Genomic DNA, 14,821 nt, shown 5'->3' on the forward strand with positions numbered 1-14,821 from the left:
TTTGAGGGATATTTTCGTGCAAATTTGCTTACAATTTGTTGCAACGATTATAATAAAATAAGAATTTTTATATAGATTTTTAGAAATGTTTTTCATTATTTTTATGTATCGAAAAAAGAAAGTTTATTAAGACACATATACTTTATATATGTTTGTATACATTACGAGATATTATATTGTGAAAGTATAAACTTGTAAATAAAATATAAACATTATACAAAAATTAAAATAGAACAATCCCAGAAATAATGTAACTGTAAAGTTTAAACTTTCAACTGTGTCAAAATTAATTGGCGATATGCAGCACTGTATTTGAGGGATATTTTCGTGCAAATTTGCCTACAATGTATTGCAACGATTATAATTAAATAAGTATTTTTTGCATAGATTTTTAGCGAGTTATGTAATTTATAAAACTTACCTGGAATATGATGATGAAGTCCGCAGTGAAAAATTTCGATTGATGTAGGGTTGCGTTAACATTAACATCAAATTGGCGCAATGCGCGCACGTATAACTCGAAAGTAGAACGTTGTTACTGCTACCGCACGCAATTAATATCTTTTGATCTGCATGCTAAAAAGCGAGCTATTACTCCTATAATAGCTTCAATGCCCCGAAACATGTACCAGCAGCGTGCCGAAGATTTTAAAGTATCGAGCTACTCACGCTCGTTTCTTTCTCTGGCGAGAATAATCCAATCGTCGTATATACCTGTAAATTTATAAGATGATAATACCTTGATATTTCAACATTCATTCTTTATACTTAATGTAATGGAAAAGGAAGAGGAAAAATAGCATGATTCTTGATCACAAACATCCGATAGCACATTTCTTAGCGTTACATCAAAATAAAAATGCGATGAAAGATATATGTATGTATGAAACAATAATTTAAGTCCATAAAATAAGTTATTTGTCGAGAAGATGATTTGCAATTTATTATTACTAGTGATCGAGCATTTATTTAGATGTCAAATATATATCATATGGATAGTATAACTCAAAACTAAAAATATATGTATCTATAAAAAAAATAAAAATATTTTTGTAAGAATAGGTTCTACAGCAATTAAAAATCGTGATAAGCGTATGCGTGAAAAACATCATGGACGAAAGAACGAGTAGAAATCGATAAAAAGCGGATAAAGAACCGTAGGTAGACAGTCTTTCATCGTCTCCAGCAAAGAGTTCTTCAGGGTAGTGGGTCTCTGTGTGGCTGTGGCAGGTCTCCGGACCCGGTTCCAGCGAATATAGGTCAGTGTACAAGTGGGCAGGAGCAAAACGGCTGGATTTTTGCCCGCGAGCATGTCTCGATCCTTCTGGACCAAGTCTGGTTTAGTGTCGGGGACTGCTAACGGCCAAACGGGTTTGCACCAGCGTTCCCTTCCTTCTTTCCGGCTCTCTACTCCCCTCGTTTTCTTCTACCGAGAAAAGATTCCGAGAGAACCGTGTCTCTCGGGACCGACGGGATCACCATCGAAATTACTGTTAATAGGTCGCTGCGAGTGTATCGCGGATATATCATGAGCCTCTGGCTATCTGTGAACCCCGAAGAATCCGTCTAATGTGTTGTATCTTAATGCCTTTAGTAATTAAATACTTATTGCTCTCGATCGCGTTCGTGTCGTATCTTGTTTCAAATGGATTGTCTGGCGAACAAAGATTGCGACGACCAATAATGATGTAGACGAATCGAGAAGATTGACTATAAATTTATCATTACAAATTTTACCGTGCTGTCCTTGTGATCTTTCGATATGTTTTTTTCTCATATGATATTCATTTTTATAAATATCTGCACTATTATTTTTAACTGTCTGCAATGAAATCTATGTATTATAAGAAGAGAGAGAAAGAAAGAGAGAGAGAAGGAGAACAATAATTTCAAGTACGGATGGCATGTATTGTGATTAATAGCTTATGATGCTGACCGAAGATTAAAAACAAGTTTTTATCATAATTTAATTTTAACATTATAATATCCAAAGTCACATTAATGCGATTTCGAATATATCACGTCTTGTTAAATGGCAAAAGGCAATCTATACTATTAAGGTGCGACGTAGCACTTGAGTACTTGTTGGCCAATAAGAATCAAGTCAGAACGGTATATCGATCTTCGATTGTATCATGCTCATCTCCTTCTCCTCTGTGACTATGAATCCAGATTTGGAATTCGCAGTTGCATTCTGATCCTTCATTCTGATTCCTCAGGTGCGTGATACATCTGCAAAAGCAATGTGTCTTTTGTTATAATGAAATAATGAAAATTATTATCGCGTAAATTGTAGAAAAATATTGCAATTATATTCATTATTTCTCAACACTAGTAAAACACTTGACATAATTCTGACTTTTTTAAATTAAAATACTTGAATAGAAATGCTTAATAAATCATCAGATTTATGGAAAAACAGAATATGCGCTAATTATATAGAAATTTCATGGTGAGCAATTAAAGCAAGATTTCTGCGATTTTTTTATTTCACAAATCTTGAATTCTCTCTAGAATAGCTCGTCGTTTTATATCCTATCCACTTTTATGCATAATTTAATTCATGACTTATTTGCGCGTATAGATTCCGAGATTGCGAGTGTGTAAATGATGAGAAAGTGCGTATCGTTTCACACGTCAACTGGTATAAATACCAAGGTATAACTGATTTAATGCTTCGCATTTCCTGCTTTCGATTCGGAGCAGGGCGCTCCAGCCGATAACACGTTTTCAATAAATAGAATCGATCAAGTCGACAGTAGGCGCAACGCGGAACCGAAGCGCTTAGCAACATATTTATAGAACTCACTACTTTCAAATTAGCAATCCCGACCATATAGTTCATGATGGCAATATTTCTCATTATCCAACCGCCAGATGAACATCAATATTTTCAGCCGAGTTCCAATTGCCTAATCGATTCAATTAATTATTTTTTTATTGCATATCGCACACAAGGTTAATTAAGCAATAAATATGTAGATAAATAAAATTTACTTATATTTTTTATTATATATATTAAAAAATGTAAGTAAATTTTATAAGTATAAAAAAATAAAAAAATATGAATGTGTATATAAATAATGTATAATAAATATAATAAATATATAAAGTATAATAAATTAATAAAAAAATACAAATAAATTTTATAAATATAAATAAATATGAAGAATTCAAGCTATATCACAAATAAATAAAATAAGATAATAGATTGTACATTGATTACGGCAAGGAGGATGCAAAAGAAAAAAAAATTTGAAAAGATAAAAAAAAGCAGGCGTGATCGCGAGGCAACACCCAGGGTCTTTGTTGTCCTAGTCTGGCTACACGCGGCTCATTTAGATTGTGTTTTGTTACAGCACATACAGATACACACACCCACACAACCACACACAATAGTTACACTCTTTCTTTCCTTCTTTCGACTTGCAGTTCTTAAAACACGTTTCAAGCCACATATCCTTTCGCTCCGCGCCACCCCAGACTTACACATACAATCCTCTCTGCGTCTATGCACGCATTATGCGCTGCGTTGTGCGCAGCCAGTGATGGGATTAAGGAAAGATCTAAAAAGATACAGAAACTTTTTAAAGTTTACCCAATTAATAAGTTACATTATAATTTATATTATTATTATTTTATCGTTGTCGAATAGATAAATCGTTTCAATAAGAATATTCAAGAAATTGTAAAATTGCGAATTACAATTATTATTTTACAATTATTCATTTATTATCTTATTATCATTTTAATTTTTGCTAACGCAGTCCGTTCTTTTCCCTATCGTAGCACAAAATATCTTTTCAAAACGCACTAGTCAATATTATATTATTCGAGTCGCGTTTTAAATATCGTGTAGCGGTTTAAAGCCAACTCTACTTTCAACAAGAAATCGACGAGAGGCCGTTTTAAGCATCGCGCAAAACGTCGTCGCCATCGACCACGACGGCGGCGGCTGATGCCGCTTCTGTCCGGTACACCTGCGGAATTAGCCGCGAAAAAAAGCCTTCGGTGGGCCGCGTGCCTCCGAAATTGCGGAATTATTATTCTTCTCGGAATGCCCTGACATGAGTGTCGCCTGGTTGCATTAAAGAGGACGCCGAGAACAAGGTGAACGATGAGAGGGAAAGGGAGAAAACACGTTGGGCGAGACGAATCGAGGATGGAAGGAGAAGAGAATTGAAGCGGACTCAACGGGAGCCTTAGGACTTCCCTTTTCACGTGATCGCGTTATGCCTCGTGGCCAAGTAGACGGGCACGAGCGAACAATCAAACGTGCACCCTCTTATGCACCTGATCGGGCTCCTGCCGCTTAATTGGAAAGATCCACGAGGAGGATCGGGCATTGTTCGTGGACAAGAGTCGCGTGAAACACGCAAGGAAGTGGCACGATCGCGGCCTTAAGCTTGATAGAAGCGCTACGCTCGACAGGGAGATGAGGGGTTTTCGCGGCGCGATAAGCGGACGGGGGCGCAAGGTGCATCGGGTCGTTAGCTTGGTCGTTAACTGCCAGAGTTGTCTCGTTCGTGGGCAAAGCGTGTTATGTAATGAGTTAATACCATGGAAGAGGTTGTAACATTCTTTTTTTCCGCATCCGCGGGCAATCAGACACTCTTTGCATCTTTACCCGCCCCCTAAGAGGATTAAACGCACGCCAGTTGTTCTTGTTGCCTCCGAGAAGCACGTGGTTACAAGACGATTAACTGTTTTCGATAGTACCGAGTCGTATAATGTTTATGATCATGACGTTGTTATCTCGAAAAATTACGTGCAGATATTATAAAATTATATTTTTTTACATAGAGTAATATAAAACGCAAAGTTATTGATTGCTAATAATTTTTCTAATTCAACTTTTTTTTAATTTTAACAAAATCTTTTCCAAGTAATTATGTGATCAGAGATTTGTTATTTCATATATATATATATATATATATATATATATATATACACATCATTTTTTTATTCATTCCTTGCTACAATCATAAATTACTAAAATTTTGAAATCTTCAGTGACCTTACTAACAACACCGAGTAATAAAACATATTGAATCAATTTATAAAGATTTATCTTTGATGTATTGGTTGTAATGATTGTGTCTTATATTAATTGGTTAGAAATATCGCGTAATGAATGACTGTTTGTCTATAAGAGCTCAATATTTCAATTTTGATATTATATTTCTATGACTTTTGCTTTTTTTATCTTTTTAATTTTTTTTAAACTCGATACATCATACAAGTGTTTAGAAAGTATATAACTATACATCTATTTCAAATATTGAAAAAAAAATATTTATCAAACATTATTTAACAAATTAATCTTTCTTCATAAAAAATGTTGCAAGTTACTTCTACAAGCAATCAAACAAATCTTAATTATTAAAAACCGTTTTTAACTTTTCTGGTGATATTTCTCTGATGAAATCTCTGATAGCAAAAAGATTTTACGCTCTTATATTATTAAATACAGTTATACAATAATAGGTATATCTACTTTCCGAATATCATATATAAATACATTTATATATACATCTATAAATATATTTTCTCATTAAGCTTGTAGCTGCTTAGTATTTAATAATCCATAGTGATATATGGTATTGGCATGATAATTTAGTTGAAATTAAACGCGCTCGTCTAAACTTTGGAATAATAACTTCGTCATATGTAAAATGTTTGAGCTGCTTATAATTTAAAACCTAGCGGTTTTTCGTTTGTCTTTTTAAATGTGCTTTATAAGTATGTATGTGTATGTGTGTGTGTGTGTGTGTGTGTGTGTGTGTGTGTGTGTGTGTGTATTTTATAAATCTGTTTTAACAGTTTATTTCATTGACAGAATTTCTCCCGCGTTTCTGGCACGATATCTAAAATTTTATTACTTTAGCGAAAAGGTGCTAATTACGATCTATATTAAACATTAGTTTCACTTTTGGTTTGAATTTTTTTTCTTTGCATGAGAAATCTTTTTTATTTTTTTTACGAATCCTATAGTGTAGAATTATATTTGTTTAGTTGTTAACATACTATTTTTCCGTATAATATCCAGTACAATCTTTAATAACATATCTTTAATAACATACCAAACATTCTCTGCAATTTCTTTAAATGTTCACAATGTTTTCTTCGCATTCCTTTTTTCTTCTTCCCTCGTTTTAAAAAACTTAATTTATCTTGCTCATTCTCTTTCTCTCTTCCTCTTTCTCTTTCATATAATCTTAATTGCTAAATTATAAATTTAAAATTAAGAAAATATATGTGTGATAAACGCAACATTTATTCATTTTTTAGAATTCTTGCTGAAATAAACAAAGTCATTCATTTCACATATTGTTGAACTTTTAGCTAATTTGGCTTTTTTTTCCTTTTTTTGCGAATCTACGATTTCATCATGCGCAACTGCAATTATAGACAAAATATAAGCAATGATTTTGAAGTTTGAATATCGTATTTTGCAATTCAATGAACACATATGCACACTTTACGAGCCGGTTATATATATGCATTTTAAATTTAATGAAGAAACTATTTATTGCAACTTTATCTTTTTAAGAGCTTAATAATTTCCTATCTAAATACGTGTCCCATACACAAATAAGACGCGTGCTATAAATAATCGTCACATTTCGTTGAATTTCTATTTAATCGTGTTACTGCATTATAAATTATTAATCACAAGTTTACCACAGGTTTTAACTGTCTGTTAAGGATAGGAAAATTCTAAAAAATTTGAGGAAAATCTAAAAATTTTAAAAGAAAATATTTTTTAAGACTACAATTTTAAATTCAAAAATTTTTTTATAAACATTTAATGTGCTCTTTATTTACTAAGGACCAAAGGTTTCAAAACAATTCTGCGAACCTAGCGAAACAATATATTGTTCTTGTGGCCGACGCGGTGGTCGCAACGAGACCACAAGGATCAAGTCGGTCCAGGGATCCTTACGTAAAATATCGCAGTGGTATCCGGCGAGACGGTCGAATATTATTTCGCCTCGTAAAGATTCTGATGAGAGCACGGGACCAGGATTATTTAATGACGTGTGTATCTCTGGTGCACGGCAGGTATAAAAGTAAGTAGGGTGGCGCGCGGAGATTAAGGTGGGACGAGAGGAGGAGAAACGAAAGCAGGTATTTTACCTTAGGTATGCCAGTGCTTTATGGACACACCATTAAAAATATAGCTGTATGAGTGGACTGTAGATGGTGTATGTTTGTGTACTTGAGTATATGCGTTTCAAACTTCGAATAAATGACAAGGGATCGAAAACCGGGCTGACCTCTCTCATCCAAAACTTCTCCTCCTCCTACATTCCCTATATTTCTATATACACCTTCTCTCTGTACGCACAGGTAAGATCCTTCACAGGTAAAAGCCAACCATCAACATTTTAAGTAATGTCGAAGGGATAGAAAATGATGAGGTAGAAGAATTTCAGGATGTGAAGGATATGAAGGTATTTTCGGTTTTCTACGTCTATTTTTTACGGGTTGTTTACCGTTCTTGAAAATGGATTATATATTCTACCTGTACATTCTACCTGTGCTAAAAATATACGTAACGATCGCACATTTTATCAGAGAGACTCATGAAATCCTAAGATTCTCTTTACACGTTTGTTGACTCTACAAAGCATATATTTAACCAAAATTTTTTCTAAAATTATACATTTAAGAGATTGGAATAAGATTGGCAAATAAACAAAAATGTTATCGAGCAATTATTTGATTAAGAAATTTTTAATCAAAGAATAAATGGATAATTACACAGTCAGTTAAAAATCTGGTCGCAGAATTTCCCAGCACGTCAGGTTTTCGAATAAATAGTCCGTGACTAAATAGTCTTGTGATTAAATGAGAAAGAAAAAACTTATTGGAGCAATACGTGAGATAAAACGTGATGCTTATATTTCCGCACAAAAATAGATTCATATTTAGCATGCAACGTTGTTGCCGTTTATGATTCGTTAAAGAGACCAATTATATTCTTTTCTCTCAAAAACTTATTTAATATTTTTACTAATTTATTTAAATGTTTAGAAAAAGATAATCGATATTTTAAAATCTGGTAAAACTAAACGTATCAAAATAGCTGAATTGTAGACACAATTCTCTGGTTTCTCAATAATCAAGATCACTCTCGGGTCACTAATGGTGCGTCTAAGACGCTCAAGGCGCACAAAATGAATTTTGAAGAAGGGCGGAATCAGCAGAGATGCGCTAAGCGCTGGCTTCGAAAGGCCAAGGAAGAGAACGAGTCTCGAGGCCGACTTACGACCGCTTCTTACTAGAAACGCATGAATAATGCAACAATTGGTCGGAGAGCCTTTGTTTTCGCAGGCCCTTCGTTACCGGCCGCCAAATTGCTCGCGAGCTATCCACATCGTCGGCTAGTCACCGACCAATTTCGGACACAGACAGCACCTATCTTCCTCGCGCTATCGCGATCTTGTCTTCCTCGTGCATATAGACCCAAGGAATAATTAACAATTATGGGTGGATACTAGTCTATGTTGCAGCTGCACTTTGCACGCAGAAGGCTGTCAAGGAGATAGATATTCCCCTTTCCAGGAAACGCTTGAAAGACGCACCGATAAATTAGAGTATAAAGGGTCCACGATTAATTGTTGATGACATCCTATCTTGATTTTTTTTCAACAAACTGTCGTCATTGCCTTTTTGGAAAGATGTTTCTCTAGTCCCTTTGTCAATGATTTTACAATGTACGGTACATTCGGATTAATCTTAATCTTAAAAATTCTCTCTGTAAAAATTATATTTCCTTACGTAATAATTAAAATAAAAGTATTAATTTTTTCTTAATACATATTGTGCAGTAGCATATGTAATACATACATAAATAATTTATGTATAACTTATTGGACACAATATAATCTTTTTTTTCACCATACAACAAGTAAAAATGCATCTGTTTTACTAGCGAATGACAATATGTATATGTATATATATTTGTTATTTATCGTTACTACTATACAAGTTATTGCATACTTTTATTTGTAATATATAACTTATTTCACATCATATCAAATCTCAAATCATATCAAATTCTCTTCGATATTTTCAATCAACAACCGCTATCAGGATAACAAGTTACATACATTTGTTACGTATCTCGCTGCAGGATACTACGCGATTGTCAGATCGAAAATTATTAGCAATTCCAATTTTGATTGGAGTTGAGACTGAATGATTGCTAGCTGATTTTGCAAACATTTTCTGATAATTACATGTGGGAAAATTACACGTGAAATTTGTATTTAAACAAATATATATATACACATATATTTTAACATACGCTAGTAGAGAAAATATATTTTTGTCTATCGTATCGTGATTAAAAGAAATATATGCGCCAAATAGAGAGCGTGCGGTGATATAAACCGATAACTTCCTTCCGTCTATCGATTGAATGTGTCATATATATCCATGCAGAACAGCAACATTGCTTCTTATCGGGATATTGGCGTAGGTCGTGGTCTAAGAGCGGACGGATTCGCCCCTTCAGGCCGTTTAGATGGCAGATTGCACTCGCAAGCTCGCTTCCGTCGAGTCCGACCCACATAAAGCCTACTCCGAAAACCGGTAACCAAGTTCTCTACGGAACTAATGGAATTCGGCCAAATACCGAAGATTCAAATTTGGTTCCCTCCGCCTTGATTATTATCCAGTTCGTTCCCAGCGCAGTTGCTTTATTGAATGTTAGCTTAGATTATTGTTTCTTCCTCCTCATCTATCTTACGAACAGCAGTATATTAATTGCATCTTGGAGATTTGAATCGACTCAATTTTACCTAAATGATAAAATGGAAAAATATAATAATATCTAAATCATTGAGTTTTCATTATCAAATATAAAATAATAAAATTAATTAATAAAAATCATTTTCGTGTATCTCCGTAACGTTAAATTTATTGAAATTATCTCGCGATTTTATATTAATCTACAATTATACATAAAAAAAATATAAATATATAATCGCGATATAAATATATAAATATAATCTAATCCTTTATGCAAGTGATCTAGTTTTAACGTCACAAATTAAATGTCAAAAAACTGCACGTTATATTATCAATTGATCTATTTGATACAAGATGCAAACAAATGACAATTATATTGCTGCGTTGTTTTACTAGTACCCATCTGAAATTTAGGTGATTAATTAAATAAAAGAATCAATTTTATCTCAGATAATGCAAATAAATCACCCACGCTTCGAAATCCGAAACAAGATAAACTTCTACGGTAGATCACAAAATCCGCTGTATAAATCTCAAGCTTGGAGATACCGTATCTATTTGTCGCGGAGAGCATCGAGGATTCGCAAGGCAGGAAACGGAGGAATCGTGGAAATAACAAGAAGGTAACAGAGATGAAGAAGGAGGGTCTTAGTGCTCCCGGCTAATAAAGAATTTATAGTCCTTGTTACTAGTATAGTTTTCTACGAATTAACGTTAATTATCGGCCTGGCCGCGCACCGCGTGGTAAAAACCCAGAAAACGAGATACGCTTGGTACGCGCAGAAACCGATTAAAGGAATTCATGAATAACTTAAGAACATTTCACACACACCTGCCTCCCCCCCTTCTCTCCTTCCTTTCTTAATCTCCTTACTCAGGCTACGTGACAGTTTTGGGGTCGCTCGTACCGGCCTCGTAATGTACTCATTTAGACGAAACTGACAACGTTGATGTTGAAATTTGATGGAAATGCGTGATGAGGGTACTTCTTAGATATTACATCCCTATAAAAAAAGCTTGCACCACGTAAAATAATATCGCGGGACAACAAGATAAAGTGCAGATCTAAAACTCTTTATATTTCGAAATATAAATTGATCATCATTTTTTAATTAAGAACATGAAAGCTAAAAAAATGATAGTAATTACATACAGAATTAAATATCAAGTAAATGGAACAAAATATTATTCTTTTTCCAAAATAAATTTACTGCATAGACATTTAACACACACATTTGGCATTTTAAAAAATATCTTTTACTTTTAAAATTATTTATTTACATATCGATTTATGTAATTAGATAAACTGTGAATGCATGTGTGTGTGTGTGTGTGTGTTCGCGCGCGTGTATGTGCATACGTGTGTATATGTGTGTCTGTGTGTATGTGTGTGTCTGAGTATATGTTTGTAAATATCAAAATGAATTATCATATATTACCTGTTCGTTTCATACATACTATATTATATTTCATAGATCTTCTTATTGACACAAAACTGTCTACTTTTAGACAGTAAAATTATCTTGCCTTTAGCTTTGTAATAAATTTACAAGATATGTTAGGCACAAAAGTTAATTAAATTCCAAAATTTCGAAAAATCTCCCGCATTTAAATCCCCTTGGGCGACGGCAACGACGTCGTATAGGATCCTTTTAATTTGCTTGTAAAACGCGCGTACAGAAATTAAATGAAAGTCGTAAAATCAGGCGACCACGCCTTAGTACAGCCGCGAGAATCGTCTCGGGAGCTCCATTTTATTTAGACACTTATATGCTACATGACATATACAAAAGAGAGATTTAACGTTTTATGGATGTTTCAAAAGGTGATTTACGCGATATCGACTGGTCCTTAAGCATAATCGCTGGACATGATGCAATTATACGATAAGAGATATTGTATCTGACCTTTTTAGTTAGTTTCTTATATCTGACTTTTCTAGTACAATTATGGACAGTGTTTTAGCGTTGGCGTAATGTTAACTTTAGCTAATTGTCAGCTTATTTGGTCAGCGAGCGACCATTTAGGGGTCCTGGCAATTGGCATTGCATTTATCTATCGAGATTCCAACATCGTTCTGGAGTCGCATATAACTGTATTAAATAGCGACATTAGGTGTGAGATCTGGATAGCTCAATGGTTTAGAGCAGTTGCTCGTAAAAGGAAAGACTTGAGTTCGATTCCCGATCTAGCCACTTGCACCTTACATATTTTTCTAGTCCACGAATATTGTTTTCTAGCAATTATTAATTATTCGTTGGGCTGAAAAGTGTCTGAATGCTCTTGTCACAAGATATGCATCAGTGCCGCTGTCACGGATTCTGCCGCTCGTTGACCAAATGAACATATAGATATGCCTGTGACTTCCTCTCTCACATCCCTGTCTTTACTTGAACGCATCAAGCAATCTTCAACAGCCATTTTACAGTTTTGATCCCAATGCTCCGGTTGGCAGCCGTCAAGGAATTGATAGCTACATTAGCTACAGTAAAATATAATAATATAAGAAGTATTTTTCTGATATTCGTATCAGAAAATGATAGCTGAAGATTGATTTTACTGTAGCTAATGTAATCAATTTCTTCACGGCTGCCAACAGAATTAGTGGGATCAAAATTGCAAACTGGTTGTTGAAGATTGCTTGATGCTTTACTTGTACAGTAAAGATAAAGACGTATGTGAGGGAGGAGGTCAGGCGTGTCTATACGCTTTTTTTTCTGTCAACGAGCGGCAGAATCCATCCGTGGCAGCGGCGCTGACGCATATCCTGTGAAGAGAGCATTCAGACACTTTTCAGTCCAACGAATAATTGTTAGAAAACAATATTCGTGGACTAGAAAAATATACGAGGTGCAAGGTGCAAGTGGCTGGATCAGGAATCGAATCTGAGTCTTTCGATTTGAAATTATTCTTATCGCGAACTGTAATGCTGCAAATAAAAATTAAGGAAACTGAGAAATTTTATTGCGGGTCACATCGTGGATGTCGGCTATAGCCGGCGTTCGTCTCCGCGAACTACTTCGTGGATGCCGGCTATAGCCGGCGTTAGGAGCGAAAGGGTTAAAAGTAATGAGACTAATTTTTCGAAATTGATTTTATATTGAGCGCATCAAGCGCAAAACAGCTGATCCGGATCTTGATGTTTTGCTAGCTTATATTATATGTTTCTATTTATATATCATGTGCTGAGAGAAAGAATAAGAGAAATAGACAAGCGTATTCTTTTTTCGTTTGATGTAAAATTTGTACTTAATATATTATTTTAATTTTTGTATAAAGAGAGAAAACTTATCATAATTTTGATTATTCTAATTTAATATATTCTTTTAATTTATTGTTCTCGTTGTCTATTTGGATATATAATTTCATAAGATTTTTACACAATAATTTTGTAAACTCTTTCTCGATTTATGTACATTACAATAATATCTAATGACAATTTAAATTTATTTATTCTTTTTATAAATTAGAATAATAATTCTATATCATTATTACTGTTCTATATATATATATATATATATATATATATATATATATATATATATATGCTTTATGATATATATATGCTTTTCAGTACTAAAGGAATTTTTCAAATTCTATTCTTTTCAGCTACCTGTAATTTTACGTAAGTCTCGGTTAGTTTTTTTCTTTGTAGTTGCAGGTTCTTTTTAGAATAAAGAGCTACTGTTTCTATTGTTCCAGTGTTAGAGCAGAAAAAGTGGAAGTTAGGAAACCATAGTCATATTTCTTTTTTTTTTACTAAAATCCACTGGACAAAAAGAGCGTCTTTTAATATGATTTTTAATGCGAATTAATTGTAAAGCACTGCGTGCAGAATTGTAGAACGCGGCGCCATGTGACATAAATCACGCAAGAAGGTCGAAAATTGGATTTCTCTCAAACGATCGTAAAACATTTCAAACGCAACCACTTCCTTTTTTTTCTTCATCTTTTTTCTTATGTTCACTCCATGGCATTAACCAGGATTTGAAATGGAGCGACCGCGGAGAAACGAAAGGGGGATAACTGGTTCTCTTCATTTAGCGCCCACATGTATTTATAGTTCGAAGGGAAATTAATTGCGAAATATACGAAATATTCAACGCTGAGAAACACGTGGAATGTAGCGCCTCGTGCTTACATTTCTTTTATGTCGACAAACGCTATTCAGCGAACGCAGTCGAGTACGACGGACAATAAAAGAATCGAGATGTCCGGGACTCCGACGTAATCGTAACCTTTTCTCGAAAATGGAAATCCAACATGTGATACCGCGTTTCGCGTTCGCGTTTCAAGGTCGAACGAATGGGCATATATACTCATCACATAGGACGCGCTTGATGATGCGGGTCCATCTCCGAGACACCCGGTACACATAGATGGGCGAGAGTAACGCGTGAATCGCGGCGATTCATGGGACTGGATTTGCCGGGCGGATCGTTAATGAAGATAAAAATCTAATTAGCCAGCCATAAACGAACACCGGGAATTTTTAAGGCCGTCGCGCCGACATGTAGCCAGGCGCAAATTCATGAGCTTCCTCTACACGCGGTAAAAAGACTTTTCGATGCTGACGTCACGTGGATGAGAATGCGGTCAGTCCGGATGGGATACGATAGTTTTAGAAGTATTGGTCCAAGAGGCGATGCGATTAAAATATTCGCCGTAAACGACGGCCATCAGATTGTACTTCTTGCTCATTACTCATGGATTATAGAAATTTAATCCAATGAATAAACCTGGACGATAAAAAATACAATCTTATTATAAATGTAAATTTAAAAATATCATTTGTAAGAATGTTTAATAAATTAGAGAGAAAATATATATCTTTATCTTAAATTAATCATTATTTAATTCAATTAAATGAAAATAAGTCAGTAAAAAAACTACATATTGTAATAGATAGTGTAACATTTACAATATTAAAAGCGATGCAGTCTAATTAATAAAAACTCATTCTACAAAAATTTTGTACTGATAGTAAATAAATTTTATAAAGAAATTCTTTCAAAAACTCAAATGAACAAAACATTTCAAAAAAGGAAGAATAATAATA

At 34.2% G+C, this 14,821-nt stretch overlaps 1 long non-coding RNA gene across 1 annotated transcript in view; it reads right to left on the reverse strand.

The window, feature by feature from the left end:
* LOC145970758 (uncharacterized) overlaps positions 1-14,821 on the reverse strand; it is a 49,385-nt gene that overhangs the window by 11,566 nt on the left and 22,998 nt on the right. Inside the window, exons 4-5 of the long non-coding RNA XR_014438592.1 lie at positions 1,157-2,232; positions 422-714 (exon numbers count right to left, since the gene is read on the reverse strand). This is a non-coding gene — a long non-coding RNA (uncharacterized LOC145970758). The remainder of the gene's footprint in view (positions 1-421; positions 715-1,156; positions 2,233-14,821) is intronic.

Source organism: Camponotus vicinus, unplaced genomic scaffold (genome assembly GCF_025532165.1).
Source record: "Camponotus vicinus isolate PSW18456_S1 unplaced genomic scaffold, iyCamVici1.0 SCAF_4, whole genome shotgun sequence".
NCBI lineage: Eukaryota > Metazoa > Arthropoda > Insecta > Hymenoptera > Formicidae > Camponotus > Camponotus vicinus.